The sequence below is a fragment of the Lygodium microphyllum genome, chromosome 1, assembly GCF_053477565.2.
Source record: "Lygodium microphyllum isolate KBCC chromosome 1, Lygodium_microphyllum_v1.1.10, whole genome shotgun sequence".
Classification (NCBI taxonomy): Eukaryota; Viridiplantae; Streptophyta; class Polypodiopsida; order Schizaeales; family Lygodiaceae; genus Lygodium; species Lygodium microphyllum.
In genome coordinates, this window is record NC_141135.1 from 4,656,659 (window position 1) to 4,663,637 (window position 6,979).

General features: G+C 38.6%; 1 pseudogene; it reads right to left on the minus strand.

Moving 5' to 3' along the window:
- Positions 1-575: 575 nt before the first annotated feature.
- Positions 576-1,524, minus strand: LOC148040794 (gibberellin receptor GID1B pseudogene; annotated as a pseudogene).
- Between the last annotated feature and the right edge of the window lie 5,455 nt (positions 1,525-6,979).

Below are 6,979 nucleotides of genomic sequence, written 5' to 3' on the forward strand. Positions count from 1 at the left end.
TGAAAGTATTTACGTATGTAAGGCATGTTGAGCATTACACAAGGTAGGGATTATCTTGGCGGGGCTAGGTTGGAGTGAGGGTCTCATCACTAATGATGGGGAATGGTAGAGCTAGGCCAGAGGATGTTTTCTTGCTATGGAGGGTCCTCCTCCCATATCATCTTTGAAACTTCTTATTGCTTAGTCCATCTCATGGCATGCGAATTTGGATCATTGGTAGGGTTTGGGGTATCATGGCTTGGTGCTGACTTTAGTGGGAGAGCTTGCTAAGATTTGTTTACTCTACTATCGGCATGTGTCTCCTTGGGAGTGACCATAGCAACTAGAACCTGGATAGTGAAGTCCTAAAAAATGACTATAGAGATAATTGATTGGAATAGTTCTACAGTGTACTTCTTTATCATCTCTTCTTTTTCTTCTTCTTGAGGTTCCTGCATGGTGAGAGTCTGGATCTTCTTGCCACTTGTGTAGAAACGACTATAGAGATAATTAATTGGAGAAATTCTACAATGCACTTCTTTATCGTCTCTTCTTTTTCTTCTTTGGATACTCTTTTTTCTTACATAATGGAGTTGTCAATCTTGAAGAATGTCTAGGCCCCCAACGACCACCAAGCAAGGAGGTAGATTTAGTTTAGCCAACTGTGGTGCCAGGGGAGAGAAAGGATTACAAGCAGGGTGTTCTCTATTTTCCCCGACAAGAAGAAAAGCTTGCCAATACCAATCTCCATCCCTTATTGTAATGAGGATAGAAAGGATTACAACCAGGGTGCTCTCTGTTTTCCCCGACAGGAAGAAAAGCTTGCCAATACCAATCTCTATCCCTTATTGTAACGAAGTACCTACCATCCAATAATTTCTCTGCAGGAGTCCTCTATTGTCCTCCAAACATAGGCATTAAGAGAATTGTTCCTGTAAGAGAAAGGATTACAAGTAGGGTGCTCTTTGTTTTCCCCGACAGAAAGAAAAGCTTGTCAATACCAATCTCTATCCCTTATTGTAACGAGGAGAGAAAGGATTACAAGCAAGGTGCTCTCTGTTTTCCCCGACAGGAAGAAAAGCTTTCCAATACCAATCTCTATCCCTTATTGTAATGAAGTACCTACCATCCAATAATTTCTCTGCAGGAGTCCTCTGTTGTCCTCCAAACATAGGCATTAAGAGAATCGTTCATGTAAGATGTATGCCCTCTTCTGAAGCCCTAACTCCAACATTGTGGGCTATGTTCCCCCCTGAACTGTTTCCTGCAAGAATGCACTTGTTCCCCCCTGGACTGTCTCCTGCAAGAATGTACTTGTTTGAGCAGCAACCCAGATAAAGAAGACATTGTCTCCCCATGTCACTCCTTGCCCATCTCACACATGTCAATCCATCTTAATATGCTACTGGGTACCTATGCTCGGGCTCGTCTGAAATTGAGGGAAAGTACAATAGCAACAACATTATAGGTCTTTGCTAACCTCCTGCACATCGCATCGTATATGGCACTATTGGTAGACGTTGTTATCTGGCAACCTCTTGTCATGAATAAAATTGACTGCAGGATGTTACAATGGTCACTGCTTCCATTGGAACGTTGTATGGAAATTGACTAGTGCATCGATAGATGAACATGTTGGGTTCCAGGATCATCCAGCCCTCACAAATCAGATAATCCTTCAAACTAGACTCCATGGCTTTGCACATCAGCAATCACGGACCTAATGTGTCATCTTCTTGGAAATCTATTTTTATCTACACAGATTTGGCGAGACACCTATCCTCAATGCCTAAACTTATATGCTCCCACGTTAACTGTAATGGCAGCCTTCAAGTAAGTGCCTTAATCCACGATTAAAAGAAACATGAAATGTGAAGGGATGAAAGACCTGGAATGATGGACACAAACTCTGCAATTTGCAAAGAATCTCGTCCCTGTGCTCCTTCGGAAAGACCACTGGGCCCCAGATGCGTTATGTTGTCTATAGAGCGGCGTCGCGAACCGTTTCTATAGACCTTGTATTTGTTCTAATGTCACTGTAACGTTTTTCTTTAAGTTTTGATGTGACAGATATACTGCTTACATCCCAAGTTTAGTTGCAAGAATTTCGTATATTAAGGAGTGATAAAGCTCTTTTGATGCCTTTGAATAGGCGGTTGTAATTCAGGAGTGATGTAGCTCCTGAGTGATGTAGCTCCTTCTCCATTGATGTTGTAATTCACGAGTGATATCGCTCCTTTGATGCCTATGAATAGGCTCTTGTAAGTTCAAATCTCTGTTTGATATTGTAATTCATGAGTGATGTAGCTCCTTTGATGCTTATGAATAGGCTCTTGTAAGTTCAAATCTCCGTTGATGTTGTAATTCACGAGTGATGTAGCTCCTTTGATGCCTATGAATAGGATCTTGTAAGTACTTTAACTTTGTAATTTTATATTTTGAATATTAATATAACGGTAGGCCTATATAGAGCTGTGGATTTTTCCCTTGAGCCCCCAAGGGTTTTTTTAAACATAGTAAGGGACCTTTATACTGAGCGGGGGTGTTAGCTATATATAGTATGTCTATATATAGCGCCCATGTTAGCTATATATAGTATGTCTATATATAGCGCCCCATGTCCCCTCTATATATTCCTATCATGTGTGCTCAGTTGACACACTTCTGGGGTTCCATTTCCGATGTCTCATATCTCTCTTCTCTTCTCTCTTTCGTCTCCCGTCTTCCTCGCAGTTTCAAACACCGCATACTTTATTCAGGTGTAGAAGCCAATCCCATTTTTAGTTCCTTTTTATAACTAATCTAAGAGATGTCCAATGTGAGTCAGAGTTCCTTATAGCAAAACTTTTGAAATTGTATATGATACCATAGTGAAGGGTTTCCTTCAAGTATTTGAGAACTTGCATTCTAGTTTTCGTGTGACTTTGACTTGGCTTATTTGAGGACCTACTAAAAACACCAATCATAAAATTGATATATAACATGGTGTTGCACAAGTAGATGAGAGTACCAACCAATCTCTGGTACCTCCCAATGTCTACTAATGTTGATGTATCCTTAATGGATAACTTCTCATTGACCTCCATAGGTGTAACTATCTCCTTCCACTTAGTCATGAAAAATGCTTTGCAAATCTCCTATCCATACTTGTTCTTAGAGATTAAAAAATTTCCTAGCTCTTTTCACACATCAATCCCCAAACAATGGTGCATCAAGTAGAATTTTACCATTTCAAACTGAACGCTTAAATCCTTTTGAGTCTAATGGATCATGTCTTCATAGGCACCTATAGTTAAAAGATCTTCCACATTAAAAAAAAACTATAGACTTTTCACCTATAGTGAAGGGTTTCCTTCAAGTATTTGAGAACTGGCATTCTAGTTTTTGTGTGACTTTGAGATGGGTTATTTGAGGACCTACTCAAAACACCAATCATAAAATTGATATGTAACATGGTGCTGCACAAGTAGATGAGAGTACCAAACAATCTCTGGTGCCTCCCGATATGTACTAATGCTGATGTATCCTCAATGGATAACTTCGCATTGACCTCCATAGGTGTAACTATCTCCTTGCACTTAGTCATGAAAAATGCTTTCCAAATCTCCTATCCATACTTCTTCTTAGAGATAAAAAATTTTCCTAGCTCTTTTCACACATGAATCCCCAAACAATAGTGCATCAAGTAGAATTCAACCATCTCAAACTCAAGGCTTAAATCCTTTTGAGTCTAATGGATCATGTCTTCATAGTCACCTATAATGAGAAGATCTTCGACATATAGAAAAAACACTATAGACTTTTCACCATCCCTGTAACCATACAAGTTAGCATCTAAGGCACATCTATTGAAGTTTACACTTAAAAAGAACTTATTTATTGATTGATACCATAGTCTAGGGGTGTCTTTCCATACAATGCCTTTTTCCACTTATAAACTTTGTTCTTAGAATGGGGGGACCTCAAACATGGATGGCTAAGCCATGTACACCTCCTTTTTGAGTTTATCATTCAAAAATCTTGATTTGAGATCCATTTGGTAAAGTTACACCTTCTTGTGAGAAAGCACTATAAATACTTTAGAAGTTGGAGCAAATGATTTGTCAAAACTTCAAACCCTTCAACTTTTGAAAATTCTTTTCCCAATCAATCTAATATGTACTTTTATAGGCTTTGGTTGGCCTTTTACTTTACCTTCCAAAACCCACTTTGTACCAATAATTTTCTTCTTTTTTTTTTTACTGATCCACTAGCTCACAAGTGTCATTCTTTAATGTACTATTATATTCAACCTACATAGTTGCTTACCCTACTAGATTTACAAATGCCTTTTGCATGTCAGTAGACTCATTTACTTCTCTCATAATCTCATCCGTCAAGGCCATATTAACTATGAGACAATAAGGCTTTCTTTTCTCCTTTATTTTTGGCTACCTTTTTGGTCCATCTATCTTTCATAGTTGTTGGTACAGGATGATTTTGATGATAGACTTGCTTCACCCATTGTGGCAATGACTTTTTCGTTGGCATGATTATAAGTTGTGAGCTCTCTCTCATCATCCAAAGATGATATTTCCTCACCGTTAATCATATGGATAGCTCTTAGGATAGCTTTATAGTGTACTACTTCACTATATGTGGTGTTAGAGCTATATATAGCTCACCCTGTCTAGACTAAGTCTCACCTATATATATATGTAGATTTTTGATCAATATGATATAGTCTTTGGCAGTGTACGTGGTGTGTCTCTTCTCTCACACACACTCTCTCTCATATCTCTACATATCTCTTCCCTCTATATCTCAACATGGTATTAGAGCTATCGTGATTGACTACAACTAGTTCCAAATTCCTAGCTTTACAAACTGGGTAGTTATATCAGTTAGTTTAGGGTAGCCTTATGAGAAGGTGTATTTGTGAACATGAGATGCATGATATCCCAAAGCACATGGAGAATTGTGAGAAGACACTTTGACAAAGACACGGAAGCAAGGAAATTCCTTCAATCTCAGTGGTGGTGGCCAACCTTGTTTCATAGTGCAACTTGTTTTATGAAACATCACTCCCCTCTATCTCACAACCTAACCAAATGGCTTCATGTAAATTTTCCTCCACCCCTCCTAAATCTGTTTCAGTGAACTCTGGCAATAATAAGCATAGGTTATCTAAGATTGATAATGGTAATGCTAGCCTCTCCCTTGTGGTAAGGGTTTCAAGGTTAATAAAGGGGAAAGCACCAAAAGTAGCAAGAAATAATGATTAATAATATCAAAATTTTAAATGACAATTGCAAGGGTCTCATTGATCCCAATAGGGCTAGAATAATCAGGAACTAGCTAACCCAAGAGGCTATTAGGCTAGATATAATCTATCTTCAAGAACTCACAGTTGCAAGTCAACAACTTGTTGAGAATCTTGACAACATCTCAAATAAGTTTTGATGGTTTTGCACAAAACACAATAGAGGAAGTGGTGGTTCAGCGATAGGGCTCAGCAAATATATCACCTATCTCTTCAAGAGAGTAATAATAGACCCAAGTAATAATTGGGTTGCAGTTGTTTTACGGGATCAAGGAAAATAGGCTATTGCTTTAGTATATGCTCCTTGCACAGCCTTGGCTAGGGCCAACACCTAGAGGTCATTGAAAACAATTCAATGTCTAGTGTTTTTAGTAGGAGACTCCAATATTTTTGAGAATATATTAAATAAATTCAAGTCTAGAGGGGCCATCCTAGGAGGGGCAGAAAGGAGAGAATGGGATAGCTTGCTAGGATTCCATTAACTAGTTAACACACACTCGCAATCCTCTTTCACATGGACCAATAACCAAAAGCTGCCCTACATCAGGAAAGCTAGATTTGACAAATTCTATGTGTTTGCAGGGCTCTTACCATCCTTCATTAACTGCTAGCAAAATTTTATGCACACTCTAGTCATGTCCAATCAAAAACCGGTGTTGACTGCATTTACAGGAGATACCCCCTCTACATTTAGGTCTTGATGGTTCCATGTTGATCCAGAACTGTTCAAGTTTTAGTATGTTCAATAGGGAATAAAGACCATTTGGAAGAGTCCCTTCCGCCCCAAGGATAGTCTATGGCCAACCCAATCAAGGAGAGCCAAAATTTTCTTAGTAAGGCAAAACAGATCCTCACAAAAGTAAGACAAGAAGGAAGGGCTAATATCTATCAAGAAATTACATACATAGATGGTAAACTTGATACACAAAAAAGGGGGGGAAAGATCTATTGTGTAGCTTGAGACCTATGACTTGCTTAAACTTAGCTTATAAAGTCTTTCTAAATCCTTGGCCTAAAGGCTAATGCATAATCTCCACTCATGGATAAGGAAGGAACATAAAGGGTTCATTAAGGGAAGGTATATTTTGGATGTGATTATTAGCCTATGGGAATGAATTGACTACACAAAGAAATACAATCATGACTTTGTATTTCGATAAAGCATATGATAGACTCGAATTTGACTTTATTTTATAGTCTTTTGTTGATATGGGGATAGGGAGGAAGTTTGTAATATTTGTGTCTATCCTCTTTGGTAATGCAACAACCTCTATGGTTGTTAATGGATAACTCATTGATTCATTCAAGCTAAGGAGGTCGATAAGACAAGATTGCACCCATGTCCCCCTTTTGTTTGCAATTGTGGCGGATGTTCTTGGTTGGTTGATTGATGATAGGATGCAATAGGGAAAAATTAGAGACATATAACTACCCAACAATAGAGACATGATCCTAAACCTTTTTGCAAATGACACAAATGTCACATTAAATAATGGCATTAAGTCCATAGAAACATTTGGGGAATGCCTAGAAATTTTCTATCTAGCATCTAGTTCCAAAATAAACCACTAATAAATAAGCATTATGACCCTTATTCAGGACCCATCTCAATGGATCCTTGAAACTGGCTACCAATTTATCCTGGAGGGGAAAGTGTTCAGGCTACTCACTATCCCAATGGGGTTTGGGGTGGCCCTC